General features: G+C 42.8%; 1 protein-coding gene across 4 annotated transcripts in view; it reads left to right on the forward strand.

Annotated features, from left to right (window-relative positions):
- Positions 1-1,592: 1,592 nt before the first annotated feature.
- The window catches only part of LOC130355703 (toll-like receptor 8), a 36,781-nt gene continuing 22,121 nt past the window's right edge, over positions 1,593-16,252 (forward strand). Inside the window, exons 1-2 of one of the 4 annotated variants that reach the window (XM_056556179.1) lie at positions 1,593-1,752; positions 6,225-6,322. The gene's annotated coding sequence lies outside the window, so the exon portion shown is untranslated. Of the gene's footprint in view, positions 1,753-5,891; positions 6,323-16,252 lie in introns of those variants that run through there. The other 3 variants (XR_008888636.1, XM_056556180.1, XM_056556178.1) reach the window with 3 other exon arrangements.

Below are 16,252 nucleotides of genomic sequence, written 5' to 3' on the forward strand. Positions count from 1 at the left end.
ATAGGGATAATATACACAGTGATGTCACAGTATAGGGATAATATACACAGTGATGTCACAGTACAGGGATAATATACACAGTGATGTTACAGTACAGGGATAATATACACAGTGATGTCACAGTACAGGGATAATACACACAGTGACATCACAGTACAGGGATAATGCACAGTGATGTCACAGTACAGGGATAATAAACACAGTGATTTCACAGTATAGGGATAATATACACAGTGATGTCACAATACAGGGATAATATACACAGTGACATCACAGTACAGGGATAATGCACAGTGATGTCACAGTACAGGGATAATAAACACAGCGATGTCACAGTATAGGGATAATATACACAGTGATGTCACAGTATAGGGATAATATACACAGTGATGTCACAGTATAGGGATAATATACACAGTGATGTCACAGTACAGGGATAATATACACAGTGATGTCACAGTATAGGGATAATATACACAGTGATGTCACAGTATAGGGATAATATACACAGTGATGTCACAGTACACGGATAATATACACAGTGATGTCACAGTACAGGAATAATACACAGTTATGTTACAGTATAGGGATAATACACACAGTGATATCACAATACAGGGATAATAAACACAGTGATTTCACAGTATAGGGATAATATACACAGTGATGTCACAATACAGGGATAATATACACAGTGACATCACAGTACAGGGATAATACACAGTGACATCACAGTACCAAGGGGTACATTTATCAAAACCTGTGCAGAGGAAAAGGGGACCAGTTGCCCATAGTAACTAATCAGATTGTTTCATTTCTGAAAAGGCCTCTGAAAAATGAAAGAAGTGATCTGATTAGTTGCTATTGGCAACTGGCCATTTTTTCTCTTGCACAGGTTTTCATAAATATACCCCTAAGTGATTATTTATGGTTTATTTTTTATTATCGCTTGCATGTATTATGTTCATGGGGGCCTCATGTCCAAGTTTTGCCAAAGGCCTCAGAAAGTCTAGAGCCGCCTCTGCAGCAACTGATACCTCTTTTGGATTTCTGGGACCCTCTGGGCTGCACCTCATATTCCTCATACCCTTTTAGGGTGATATGTACACAACCTAGGTGAACAAGGTGAGCAATTAACCAGCAAAACCTGTGCTAGCCCCTTGAGGGGGGTCTCATCTCTAAAGGGTATTACATGAGGTGCCACTTTGTGGTCTTTTCCCCTTTTTTTTTTGCCTAAAATCCCAACATTAGATCTGTTAACAATAATATACCCTTGTAAGTGTCTTACACTTTATGAAATTCCCAATATAGAAAAATAATTTTACATGACTTTTCAGGTTGAGACACATAATATTTTACATCCTGAATTCCTGATTGTAAAATATGAAATATTCAATAAATTGTGAATAAAATCATATGACTCTCAATTACATCAAAAAATGAATTAAATTGTAACGCAGAGAAATAAAGTCATCTAAAACTAGGTGTGGCTAAAATGGATGAGTTAATAAACTTCCCCTTTCATAGAGATAAAATATTCAGTAGAAAACATCTATCAGCGATAGTAGAACTTCCTGTTACAGTGCTAACCTGTGGACATGTGACAGTGTTGTTAGTCCCTGTGAGGAAGAAAGATCTTCACTCTGCTTTTCAGTGTTACAGCTCATAATACAGAGAACGTTCCAAAGTCTTTTCAAGAACTCTGAAATACCTTTCTGGACTCCACCATATTCTAGAGGCGCCTCATTGAAGGTCAGTTTGATCACTTGTTGTTTAGATTGTGTTGTGTGAAATCTACAATCTAAATGATCTATTTACCAATATACATACAAGGTAATTGTAAACATATAAAGAACAGTCTATTTAGTGGACGTAATGAATGTTACATAATATCATAACAAAGTGAACTATCGGGAAAGTAAATGCACATTTAATTTAAATATTATTATACAATCTGTTTTCTTTATTTCGATTGCCTTATTATTGCACCTGATGTGAATTGGGGGGCATTGACACATTACACATTTTAGTACATGTACAGAATTATTTTACATAGTAAGTACAGTTGAAAAAAAGACACATGTCCATGAAGTTCAACCAAGGAGGAGAGGAGATGGGGGAAGGGGTATGGATTGATAAAGGTGAGAGGATGTGATGCTATGCTATAGAATAGTATTAATGTCTAGATTTATGATATTTAACCCCTTTACTCCTTAGCCTGTTTTGATCCTAAAGGGGTACTACCGTGCTGACAACTTATCCCCTATCTAAAGGATAGGGGATAAGTTGCCTGATCGCGCGGGGTCCCGCCGCTGGGGACTCCCATGATCTCGCACGCAGCACCCCGCTCTCATCAGGCCCCGAAGCGAACATTCGCTCCGGGTCTGATGACGGGGCCAGTGATCGTGACGTCACAGCTCCGCCCCCGTGTGACGTCACGCTCCGCCCCCTCAATGCAAGTCTATGGAAGGGGCGAGACAGCTGTCTCGCCCCCTGCCATAGACTTACATTGAGGGAGCGGAGCGTGACATCACATGGGGGCGGAGCCGTGATGTCACTATACTCCGGCCCCGTGATCGGCAGTCATCAGACCCGAGCGATGTTCGCTCCGGGGCCTGATGAGAGCGGGGTGCTGCGTGCGAGACAGCGGCGGGACCCCGCACGATCAGGCAACTTATCCCCTGTCCTTTAGATAGGGGATAAGTTGTCAGCATGGTAGTACCCCTTTAATGACAAAGGCAAAATTTCAAAATCTGACATGCGTCCACTTATTTGGTAATAACTTTGGAACACTTTCACTTATGAAAGCGATTCTGAGATTGTTTTTTCATGACATGTTGCACTTTACATTAGTCGTAAACTTTTATTGATATATTTAGCGGTTTTTGTACAAAAAATTTTGAAAAAAAAGAAAAATTAGCATTTTTCTAGGTTTGCTATTTTCTGTTCATACAAAACATAGCCATGCCGCATCAAATTAATGATTTATTCACATCTACAATGTCTACTTTACGTTCCCATCATCTGATAAACATTCTTTTACTTTTTTAGAATGTTAGAAGATTTATAAATTTAGTAGCCATTTTCCAGATTTTCAAGGAAATAGTAAAATCTGATTTTTCAGAGACCAGTTCAGTTCTGCAGTGGAATTGTGGGATCTGTATGTTAGATACCCCCGTAACTCACCCCATTTTATAAACTGCACCCCTTAAAATAGTCAGAATGACATTAAAGAAGTTTATTAACCCTTTAGGCGTTTCACAGAAATAAAAGCAAAGTGGAGGCGGAATTTTAAAATTAAATCTTTTTATAGATTTTTCATTTTAATCCATTTTTTTCTGTAACACAGTAGGTGTTGACAAATAAATAAAACTCAAGATTTATTCCCAGAATTCTGACATACTTTGAAATATTCCATATGTGGCCTTTGTGCATTACATGTCTCTCACACAGACCTCAGACATGAAGGAGTGCTGTGTGGATTTGGGGCATCCTTTTAGTTTAGGGTATTTGTTGGCATCATATAAAATTACAGGGGTCTTGGGGTGCAAAAAATATTTTTGGGAGACAAATTGACGTTTTCATTGGTACTATTCTGGGGTAAAACTGATTGTTTTTATTTTTTATGAGGTGGTATGCATTATAAAAGATCTATTCTGCAGTTGTTTTTTATTTTTATTTTTTAGGTTGTTCGTTGTGTGGTATGAATGACATGTTAACATTACATTGCAGGTTGCTACGATTACGGCGATACCAAATTTATATATATTTTTTTATATTTTAGTTCATTTATGGCATAAAAACCATTTTCTTTAAAAAATAAAAAATCATGTTTGTAAGTATCTGCATTCTGTGAGCTGTAACTTTTTAATTTTTTCACTGATGCAATTGTGTGAGGACTCTTTTTTTTGCGCGACATGTTGATTTGGGAGGACTATTTTGGGGGGTGTATTATACACATATATAATTTATTTTATTATTTTTTTATATTTTTTTCACATTTTTTATTTTATTTTTCTAATTTTTTTATTTAATTTTTTCACATATTTTTTTTTACTTTTTTTATTTTTCCACTTTTTCCACACTTTTTTGTCACACTTTGTTATTTTTTTTTTACTATTATACACACAATTCAATGGAGTAAACATCTGTACTCCATTGAATTATGCCTATATCTGTCAGTACTGACAGGCATAAGATCGACCAGTCCCTACCTTAGGTAGGGACTGATCGCTCATGTTGCCATGACAACAGAGGCCAGTGTCAGGCAACCAGTTGCCATGGCAATCATCAGCGTTCTGCTTTCACTTTGCAGAGCACAGATCGGTGACAGAGGGAGCTCCCTCCCTCTTTACCCTAATAGATTCTGCGGTCACAGTGTCTGCAACATCTACAGGGTTAACTCAGGATCATTGCGCAGCTCCGATCCTGAGTGCCCCCGGGTGGCCTCCTCCAATGGGGCCCCCTTCACCACCGATCGCTTCACACAGTGAAGCGACAGAGGAGAGGGGGAAGAAGGAGACCCAAACCAGATCCCTGCTATTGGTCCATCTGTACTGACGGACAACTAGCAGCGATCACTGGCCGGGGACCGCTGCAATTGGTCCCTGGCCGGCTTCAGGGAGGCTCGGCTGTGCTGCACAGCCGAGCTCAATAAACTGTCACAGCAACGGGCAGTCCTGTGACAGTTTATTATCATCAGGTACATGTACATTGTGATGCGGAAAGTAATCCTTAATTATCACGTACATGTACTCGATTTTGCGGGAAGGGGTTAATGTAAAAGCAAGTTCTCAATGCTTTGCTTGGACAGCTCCATTGCCGAGATTTCCATTTGTGTACATGCTTCCCTGGTGCACATTAGTTATGCTTCTTCTGTTGTTGTTTTCATTAACAGTTTTTCTTGAGAAAAATATTGGTATACTTTTTTTTTTCACTATGCCTTTAAGACACTGGGAGTCAATGACAGATTTAGTTCCCAGACATAACATTACATAACAGGATGTACAAGTACTCCCTCGCTGTCTGGTACTGGTGCACCACTATATACAGTATCTTACATAAGTAAGAACACTCCACACATTTTTGAAAATATTTTTTTATATCTTTTAGTTCAGGAAGGGCTAATGTACATGATATTGATAAGGATAAATAGGTGCAACATATCTGCAACCCTTTCAGTGAGATTACTATTGATAATGTGGTACTTTGTAGTAAAGCTTGTCACCTTGGTAGTGACTTCTCAACATTAGATAATTATGCTGAAAATTCCCCTTGTGATATGGCGCTCTAATCCCCAAAGAAGATGATGGAGTCAGTGGATTGTAATAACGAAGACTTTCATTCCATACATAAAGCAATTACTTGTATGGGGGGGGGGGGGGGGTACAACCCTCTTCCTCACATTGATAAACAGTGGTGGCAATGTACAAACTAAAATACCGTTTAAAAATGGCACCCATAGAAGGTGTGCAGAGGTCACAAGAAATCAACAAGCTACAGTACTGTACATAATAAAAGTGCATACAACTAGAAATGTGGGTACAATTTAAAATATTCCACACATTACACAGTACAGTGAAAGAATAATCAATATTGAAATTGTAAACCAAGATAACTCAGGAGACATGGACAGCAACTGATACCTCTTTTGGATTTCTGGGACCCTCTGGGCTGCACCTCATATTCCTCATGAGCAATTAATCGGCAGAACCTGTCCTAGCCCCTTGGGGGGGGGGGGGGGGTCTCATCTCTAAAGGGTATTACATGAGGCGCCGCTTTGTGGTCTTTTCCCCTTTTTAGCCTAAAATCCCAACATTAGATCTGCTAACAATAATATACCCTTGTAAGTGTCTTACACTTTATGAAATTCCCATTATAGAAAAATAATTTTACATGAATTTTCAGGTTGAGACACATAATATTTTACATCCTGAATTCCTGATTGTAAAATATGAAATATTCAATAAATTGTGAATAAAATGATATGACTCTCAATTACATCAAAAAATGAATTGAATTGTAACGCAGAGAAATAAAGTCATCTAAAACTAGGTGTGGCTAAAATGGATGAGTTAATAAACTTCCCCTTTCATAGAGATAAAATATTCAGTAGAAAACATCTATCAGCGATAGTAGAACTTCCTGTTACAGTGCTAACCTGTGGACATGTGACAGTGTTGTTAGTCCCTGTGAGGAAGAAAGATCTTCACTCTGCTTTTCAGTGTTACAGCTCATAATACAGAGAACGTTCCAAAGTCTTTTCAAGAACTCTGAAATACCTTTCTGGACTCCACCATATTCTAGAGGCGCCTCATTGAAGGTCAGTTTGATCACTTGTTGTTTAGATTGTGTTGTGTGAAATCTACAATCTAAATGATCTATTTACCAATATACATGCAAGGTAATTGTAAACATATAAAGAACAGTCTATTTAGTGGACGTAATGAATGTTACATAATATCATAACAAATGTTAAAGTATCCATGTAATGTGACAGAAATCTCTGTATTGGTGTTCCCTATAGAAGTGAACTATCGGGAAAGTAAATGCACATTTAATTTAAATATTATTATACAATCTGTTTTCTTTATTTCGGTTGCCTTATTATTGCACCTGATGTGAATTGGGGGGGCATTGACACATTACACATTTTAGTACATGTACAGAATTATTTTATTGAAATTTTACATAGTAAGTACAGTTGAAAAAAAGACACATGTCCATGAAGTTCAACCAAGGAGGAGAGGAGATGGGGGAAGGGGTATGGATTGATAAAGGTGAGAGGATGTGATGCTATGCTATAGAATAGTATTAATGTCTAGATTTATGATATTTAACCCCTTTACTCCTTAGCCTGTTTTGATCCTAAAGGGGTACTACCGTGCTGACAACTTATCCCCTATCTAAAGGATAGGGGATAAGTTGCCTGATGCTATAGAATAGTATTAATGTCTAGATTTATGATATTTAATATAAAAGCAAGTTCTCAATGCTTTTCTTGGACAGCTTCTTTGCCGAGATTTCCTTTTTGTGTACATACTTCCCTGGTGCACATTAGTTATGCTTCTTCTGTTGTTGTTGTTTTCATTAACAGTTTTTCTTGAGATTTTTAATGTAAGACAATATAATATTGGTATTTTTTTCAGAATACCACTATGCCTTTTAGACACTGGGAGTCAGATTTATTTCCCAGACATAACATTAACAGTGTCTATGTGCAATTTTAGCCTTTTTTATTAGTTCTATACCATCCAGTAACATAACTACATTATGCATCGTGCACGTTTAAAAAATACTTTAGAGACACAGGATGTACAAGGACTCCCTCGTTGTCAGTATCTTACATAAGTGAGAAGACTTATTTGATATCTTTTCATGTGGCAACACTAAAGAAATGGCACTCAATGTAGAATAATGAGTGCACAGCCTGTATAACAGAGGTTGATGTTGCAGTCCCTTCAAAATAATAGTACGTATCGCCCTAAGTAAAAATGTCCAAATTGGGCCCCATTTTCACTCCTCGATGTCATGTGACTCGTTAATGTTACAACGTCTCAGGTGTGAATGGGGAGAAGGTGTCTTAAATTTGGTGTTATCGCTCTCACACTTTCTAATACTAGTCACTAGAAGTATAAAGGGGTACTCCGGTGGAAAACATATTTTTTTCAACCTCTTAAGGATGCAGGGCATATCCATACGCCCCCATTTTAGAGTCCTTAAGGACTGAGGGCGTATGGGTACGCTCGTGGGAATTTCGGTCCCTGCCGCTAGCCGGTTGGGAACCGGACCGGGATGACTGCTTATATCTATCAGCAGGCATCCAGTGCATATGCCCAGGGGGGTCCTGAGACCCCTCCCCTCAAGTCGGCAATCACCGCAAATCGTGGGTCAATTCAGACCAGTGATCTGCAGCGATTCCGGGTTAAACGGGTCTCCGGTGACCCGGAAAATAAGGGGGATCTCCCTATAGGGATAGAAGTGAGGTGGCAGGGGTGCCACCCCTCCTATACCTGCTATTGGTCGTTCAGAAGCAACGCCCAATAGCAGATCGGGCGGGGGGTTAACGTTCGGTTCCCCCGTTCTGCCCACCTATTGAGGTCCGGACAGAGTGGGGGAACCGACGGTGACCGGCGCCGAAGGTCAACTACCATCGCAGCGGCAGCGGACGACGACCGGAGGGCGGCGATGACGTGCGGCTGGCTCCCTGCTGCAGACTACAGAAGTCGGTGAGTTACTTAGCAACATCTGAAGGGCTACAGTTTGAGACCACTATACAGGGGTCTATAAACTGTAGCCCTCCAGATGTTGCAAAACTACAACTCCCAGCATGCCCAGACAGCTTTTTGCTGTTTGGGCATGCTGGAATTTGTAGTTTTGCAACAGCTGGAGGGCCACAGTTTGGAGATCACTGTGCAGTGATCTCTAAACTGTGGCCCTCTAGATCTTGCAAAAATACAACCCCCAGCAGGCCCACACAGCAGTTTGCTGTCTGGGCATGCTGGGATTTGTAGTTTAGTAACATCTGGAGGGCCACAGTTTGGAGATCACTGTGCGGTGGTTTCTAAACAGTTGCCCTCTAAATCTTGCAAAATTACAACTCTCAGCATGCACGAACAACAATCGGTTGTCTCACCATGCTGGGAGTTGTAGTTGCGTACCTCCAGCTGTTGTATAACTGCATCTCCCAGCATGCCCTTCGGCGATCAGTACATGCTGGGAGTTGTAGTTTTGCAACAGCTGGAGGCACACTGGTTGGAAAATACTGAGTTAGGTAACAAAACCTTACTGAAGGTTTTCCAACCAGTGTGCTTCCAGCTGTTGCAAAAGTACAACTCCCAGCATGCACGGTCTGTAAGTGCATGCTGGGAATTGTTGTTTTATAACAGCTGGAGGTTTGCCCCCCAATGTGAATGTACAGGGTTCATTTACAGTGAGTTTCCTGCTTCAAGTTTGAGCTGCAGCCAATTTTCCGCCACAGCTCAAACTCCTAGCGTGAAACTCACTGTAAACCCCACCTGTGCGAATGTACCCTAAAAACACTACACTAACATATAATAAAGGGTAAAACACTACATATTCACCCCCTCACACTGTCCCCCCCCCCCAATAAAAATGAAAAACATATCGTACGGCAGTGTTTCCAAAACTAAGCCTCCAGCTATTACAAAACAACAACTCCCAGCATTTCTGGACAGCCACTGACTGTCCAGGCATGCTGGGAGATTAGCAACAGCTGGAGGCACCCTGTTTGGGAATCACTGGCCTAGAATACCCCTATGTCCACCCCTGTGCAATCCCTAATTTAGTCCTCAAATGCGCATGGCTGCCCCAAAATTAAGCCAACCTGCATGTTAAAGGCAGTTTCCAAAGGCTGGCCTGACTTACCCCCTATAAAGTGGCAGGCTGGAAGACAGAAGTCGCGGGTGCCCTGTGTAGAGTGCAGACAGAAATGAAGACAGGGTCGGACTGTGACCAAAAATATGCCCGGGTATTCTAGACTATGCAGACCATTTTTTTTTTTACTTTGTGAGGATCCCAGCAGTCAGACTCCCACCAAAATAAAAGGAGCTGCATAGTCTAAAATCACCTTGGTTTACATGGCTCTCCAGCTGTTGTTAAGCTACAACTCCCATTATGTCTGGAGAGCCTCAGGCATTATGGAAGTTGTAGTTTTGTAACAACTGGAGAGCCACAGATTGGACACAGTTTCTACCATCATTCCTGCAGAACTTATAAGTGACTACAGCAGTAATGAAATAGGAAGAACACACAATGATATCAGAGAATGACCTGAGTGACGTCTTCTCTGTTGTCTTTTCTTTTCTTCTTCATCTGATCCAGATGCCAGTACTTCTCCCTGCTACATCGTCTCTGCAGAGTCTGACGCCCGGATATCATTGGCTTTTCACCTAGACAGCAGATCCTCATTCTGTGTATGAAGACAATAAATAATATAACCCTGCCAAATACTGTACCACCTGAAATACTGCCATACACTGTTTCTTCTGTATGGCAGAATCCCACCCCTGTAATTCCCCATTAGGCAGCTGCCTAAGGCCTCGCACTGGATGGGGCCTCGCAGCCACCCTAACTCGCCCCCCATGTGAATTGCAAAGCGTACAATGCACACATCGCCACTCTGCAGACCTCACCGCTCCTGAATGAATTTAACTACATTGATCCCTAAACATACGATGGTAATATGTTCCAAATGAACCATCGTTACTTGAATCCATTGTATGTTGAGGGATCCGTGCAATAGTAATACAGTACAGTATAGAAAGTTATACTCATGTGTCCCCGCTGCTCCGGACCGTCACTGCTGCCCTGGATCGTCGCTCTCATCACGTCCCCGGGGTGTCCTCGCTGCTCCAGACCATCACCGCTGGCCAGGATCGTCGCTGTGATCACGTCCCCGGGGTGTCCTTGCTGCTCCAGACCGTCACCACTGGCCAGGATCGTCGCTCTCCATCACCGTCATCACTTCGGTACGCACACTGCTCCTATTGGATGACGGGACGGCGTGCCCGGCAACGTGATAACGATGAAGGAGAGCGACGGCCATGCAGCGGAGCCCAAAGAGGACGATGGGACAGGTGAGTGACACTCATCGGACCACATGGGGCACCTAAAACGGCTATCTGGCAGCAGCTGAAGCAGTCTGTGCTGCCAGATAGCCGTTTATGCAATGGCCCTGATATAAAAAAGCATTGTATGTTGATGCTGCCTTCAACATGCGATGCTTGAGAGGCCATCGTTTGTTGAAATTATCGTATGTCGGGGCCATCGTAGGTTGGGGGGTCTCTGTATAAGCGTGTCTTACAGAGGCATCTATAGTTAAATGCGCGCCCCTCAGCTGTTTTGACTCCTCGCCCTGTCAATCACCCTTATGGCCGCCCCAGTGGCGGAGCGCACTGGGTGACTCTCTCCAGAGGGATGACACTATAGCAGGAAATAATCATCCCCCAGTGTTGTCACCCCAGCTACCTGTCACTGCATCTGCCACGTCGGTGCAGATGCAATACAGTGAAAGGCAGAGGGGGTTGTCAGGTCCCTGCTCCACCACTCACTGTCCCATAGACGGCAGACACTTCAGTTCTGCAGTCTATGAGCCGCTGCCACTCGTCCCCTGACCCCCACAGGCCGGCACAATGGTATGACGTAATCGCACCAACCCGGGGTTCTTGGCCCTGAGGTTCGTAGGCTGCAGAGAGCTCTGTATATCGTGGGAACCTGGACTAAGTAAATATTGCTTTTATATTTTTTTGTTTGGTCATGAAAAGCTATGAGCATTTGGGGGACACAAGGTGGGCATTAAAATAATTATTGGGGCAGTATAAATAATGTAGGGGCAGTATAAATATATGGGGCTTTTTAAATATATGTGGGGGGATTATGAATATATGGAGGGCATTATTAATATATGTGGGGGCATTATAAATATATAAGGGGTGTTATAAATATATGTGGGGGCCATATAAATATACGTGGGGCATTTTAAATATATGTGTGGCATTATAAATATATGTGGGGGCGTTATAAATATATGTGGGGGCGTTATAAATATGTGGGGTGTTATAAAAATATGTGGGAGTGTTATAAATATATGTGGGGTATAATTAATATATGTGGGGGCATTATAAATAAATTTGGGGTATAATAAATATATGCGGGGCAATTTAAATGTATGTGGGCATTATAAATATATGTGTGGGGACATTATAAATATATGTGGGGCATTATAAACATATATGGGGGTGTTATAAATATATGTGGGGGCGTTATAAATATATTTGGGTATTATAAATATATGTGGGAGTATAATAAGTAAATGTTGGGGCGTTATAAATATATGTGGGGGCATTATAAATATATGTGGGAATGTTATAAATATATGTGGGGTATAATTAATATATATGGGGGCATTATAAATACATTTAGGGTATAATAAATATATGTGGGGCAATTTCAATGTATGTGGGCATTATTAATATATGTGGGGCATTATAAATATATGTGGGTACATTATAAATATATTTGGGGTATTATAAATATATGTGGGGGCATTATAAATATATGTCGGGCATTCTAAATATATTTGGGGTATAATAAATATATGTGGGGGCATTATAAATATATGTGGGGCATTATAAATATATTTGGGGTATAATAAATATATGTGGTTGTTACAAATACATGTGGGGGTATTATAAATACATGTGGGGGTACAGAGGGCAGAATAAATATATTTAGGGGCAGTATAAATATGAGGGGTTCGGGGGGGCAGTAAATATATATGTGGAGACATTATAAATATATGTGGGGCATTATAAACATATGTGGGGGTATTATAAATATATGTGGGGGCGTTATAAATAAATTTGGGTATATAAATATATGTGGGAGTATAATAAATAAATGTTGGGGCGTTATAAATATATGTGGGGGCATTATAAATATATGTGGGAATGTTATAAATATATGTGGGGTATAATTAATATATATGGGCATTATAAATATATTTGGGGTATAATAAATATATGTGGGCAATTTCAATGTATGTGGGCATTATTAATATATGTGGGGCATTATAAATATATGTGGGGACATTATAAATATATTTAGGGTATTATAAATACCGTATTTATCGGGGTATACCACGCACCGGCCTATAACACGCACCCTCATTTTACCAAGGATATTTGGGTAAAAAAAGTTTTTTACCCAAATATCCATGATAAAATGAGGGTGCGTGTGTGCGCGTGTATACCCCGATACACCCCCAGGAAAGGCAGGGGGAGAAAGGCCGTCGCTGCCCGCTTCTCTCCCCCTGCCTTTCCTGGGGTCTATAGCGCTGCTGTCGGCCCTTTTCACCCCCTGGTTATCGGCGACGCTGCCCGTTCTGTCCCCCTGACTATCGGTGCCGGCGCCGATAGCCAGGGGGAGAGAAGCGGCGCCGACAGCCAGGGGGAGAGAAGGGGCAGCGGCACCCATTGCCGGCGCCGCTGCCCCGTTGCCTCCCCCCATCCCCGGTGGCATAATTACCTGAGTCGGGTCCGCGCTGCTCCAGGCCTCCGTCGTGCGTCCCCAGCGTCGTTGCTATGCACGGCGCGGCGCTCTGACGTCATGCGCCGCGCCGTTCAGCGCATAGCAATGACGGAGGCCTGGAGCAGCGGAGCAGCGCGGACCCGACTCAGGTAATTATGCCACCGGGGATGGGGGGAGGCAACGGGGCAGCGGCGCCGGCAATGGGTGCCGCTGCCCCTTCTCTCCCCCTGGCTGTCGGCGCCGCTTCTCTCCCCCTGGCTATCGGCACCGGCACTGATAGTCAGGGGGACAGAACGGGCAGCGGCGCCGATAACCAGGGGGTGAAAAGGGCCGACAGCAGCGCTCTAGACCCCAGGAAAGGCAGGGGGAGAGAAGCGGGCAGCGACGGCCTCTCTCCCCCTGCCTTTCCTGGGGGGGTATCGGCGTATAACACGCACACAGACTTTAGGCTAAAAATTTTAGCCTAAAAAGTGCGTGTTATACGCCGATAAATACGGTATATGTGGGGGCATTATAAATATATTCGGGGTATAATAAATATATGTGGGTGTTATAAATACATGTGGGGGTATTATAAATATATGTGGGGGTACAGAGGGCAGAATAAATATATTTAGGGGCAGTATAAATATGAGGGGTTCGGGGGGGGTCAGTAAATATATATGAGGGGGCACATAGAGGGTTCATTAATATATGAGGGGGTTTATTCAGTGTATGGTAGTATTATCCGTTACTATGGGGTGGGGGTAATGTGTAATCATGGTGTGATACAATTATTTGTTCCTTGCATAGTGGTGTTGCTGGCGATACTGGTCTCTGTATAGCGTTGTTATTCCGTATCATTATGGTAGTATTATCCCATCAGTATATGGTGGTAATGTGTAGACATGGTGTGGCATAATTTGACCCTTGTATGGTAGTGTTATTGGTGCTCATGGTCTGGTGGAATTATTTGTCTTTTGTACAGTGATGTTGTTGGTGATACTGGTCTGTGTATAGTGGTTTTATTCAGTATCAGTATGGTGGCATTATCCCATCACTATATGGTAGTGATTGTAGAGGTTATGGCGTGGGTAAATTATTTATTCCTTGTATAGTGGTGATATTGGTCTGTCTATAGTGTTTTTTTTTATATAATAACAGAAGGAGTAATCCTGGTGTGGAGTTTTTATTTTATGTATTTAAATGCCAACCTGTTAAAAAATCCTGCGTGCACCCCTGGTTAAGGGCGATGAATAAACTGTATGCATTGCCATTCTCTTAAGTTTGCAGGCTGGTAATGGGAGGGGGGGGGGGTGATCAGTGGGCTCCCCTGAGACCGGGGCCCTCGGGCACTGCCCAAGTGCCCGACGTGTCAGTCCGCCCCTGGTCTGTAGGTGAAAAAATGTAAAGTGTTATGGCTCTTAGTAGGTGAAGAGGAAAAAATAAAACCCCACTCAAACCTATATACGAGTAGGGTATAATTTTTAATGATACCCTACTGTCTGATAGTACTCCTCTGTGCTCTGTCCTGTCTGATAGTACTGCTCTGTGCTCCTGCCTGATAGTACTCTTCTGTGCTCTCTCCTGTCTGATAGTACTCTCCTGTCTGATAGGAGTCCTCTGTGCTCTCCTGTCTAATAGGACTCCTCTATGCTTCTCCTGTCTGTTAATACTCCTTCGTGCTTTCTCCTGTCTGATAGTGCTCGTTTGTGCTCTCTCCTGTACTATTAGACAGGAGAGAGCACAGATGAGTACTATCAGACAGGAGAGAGCACAGAGGAATACTATCAGACAGGAGAGAGCACAGAGGAGTCCTATCAGACAAGAGAGAGCACAGAGGAGTGCTATCAGACAGGAGAGAGCACGGAGGCATGCTATCAGACAGGAGAGAGCACAGTGGAGTGCTATCAGGCAGGAGAGAGCACAGAGGAGTGCTATCAGACAGGAGAGAGCACAGAGGAGTACTATCAGACAGGAAAGAGCACAGAGGAGTGCTATCAGACAGGAGATAGCACAGAGGAGTACTATCAGACAGGAGAGAGCACAGAGGAGTACTATCAGACAGGAGAGAGCACAGAGGAGTACTATCAGACAGGCGAGAGCACAGATGAGTACTATCAGACAGGAGAGAGCACAGAGGAGTACTATCAGACAGGCGAGAGCACAGATGAGTACTATCAGACAGGAGAGAGCACAGAGGAGTACTATCAGACAGGAGAGAGCACAGAGGAGTCCTATCAGACAAGAGAGAGCACAGAGGAGTGCTATCAGACAGGAGAGAGCACAGTGGAGTGCTATCAGACAGGAGAGAGCACAGAGGAGTGCTATCAGACAGGAGAGAGCACAGAGGAGTACTATCAGACAGGAGAGAGCACAGAGGAGTCCTATCAGACAGGAGAGAGCACGGAGGCATGCTATCAGACAGGAGAGAGCACAGTGGAGTGCTATCAGACAGGAGAGAGCACAGAGGAGTGCTATCAGACAGGAGAGAGCACAGAGGAGTACTATCAGACAGGAAAGAGCACAGAGGAGTGCTATCAGACAGGAGAGAGCACAGAGGAGTACTATCAGACAGGAGAGAGCACAGAGGAGTACTATCAGACAGGAGAGAGCACAGAGGAGTGCTATCAGACAGGAGAGAGCACAGAGGAGTGCTATCAGACAGGAGAGAGCACAGAGGAGTGCTAGTCCGCTACACTACCCTTACATTCTGGACTTTGCCCATACCCGTGCTTCAGCTTGGACAAAGCCATGATTTCCATAAAAAAAAAAATTTCTTATTAACCCCTTAAGGACATAGGATGTTTATTTACGTCCTCATCCGGCTCCCATTATGTGAAGTGCGCTCAAGAGCTGAGCATGCTTCATACCCAGCAAGTCCCGGATGCTATCAGCAACAGCACCCGCGGCTAATACTGGACATCGCCAATCAGGAGAAAATGAGAGAAAACAGTTGCCGGTTAGCTCAGTGGGCTGTTTGGGACTTCCGCGGTGAAATTGCGGCATCCCGAACAGCTGAGAGGACAGCGGGAGGCTCCTTACCTTGCTCCTCACTGTTGGATCAGTGTTCTATTGCTCCATACCTGAGATCCAGGCTGGAGTAGCAGAGCAATGATAACACTGATCAATGCTATGCTATGGCCTAGCATTGAACAGTGTATGCAATCCAAGGATTACATGTAATGGAGAGTAAAAAAAAGTTAAAAACAAAAAGGTTAAT

Source organism: Hyla sarda, chromosome 2 (assembly GCF_029499605.1).
Source record: "Hyla sarda isolate aHylSar1 chromosome 2, aHylSar1.hap1, whole genome shotgun sequence".
NCBI classification, from domain to species: domain Eukaryota; kingdom Metazoa; phylum Chordata; class Amphibia; order Anura; family Hylidae; genus Hyla; species Hyla sarda.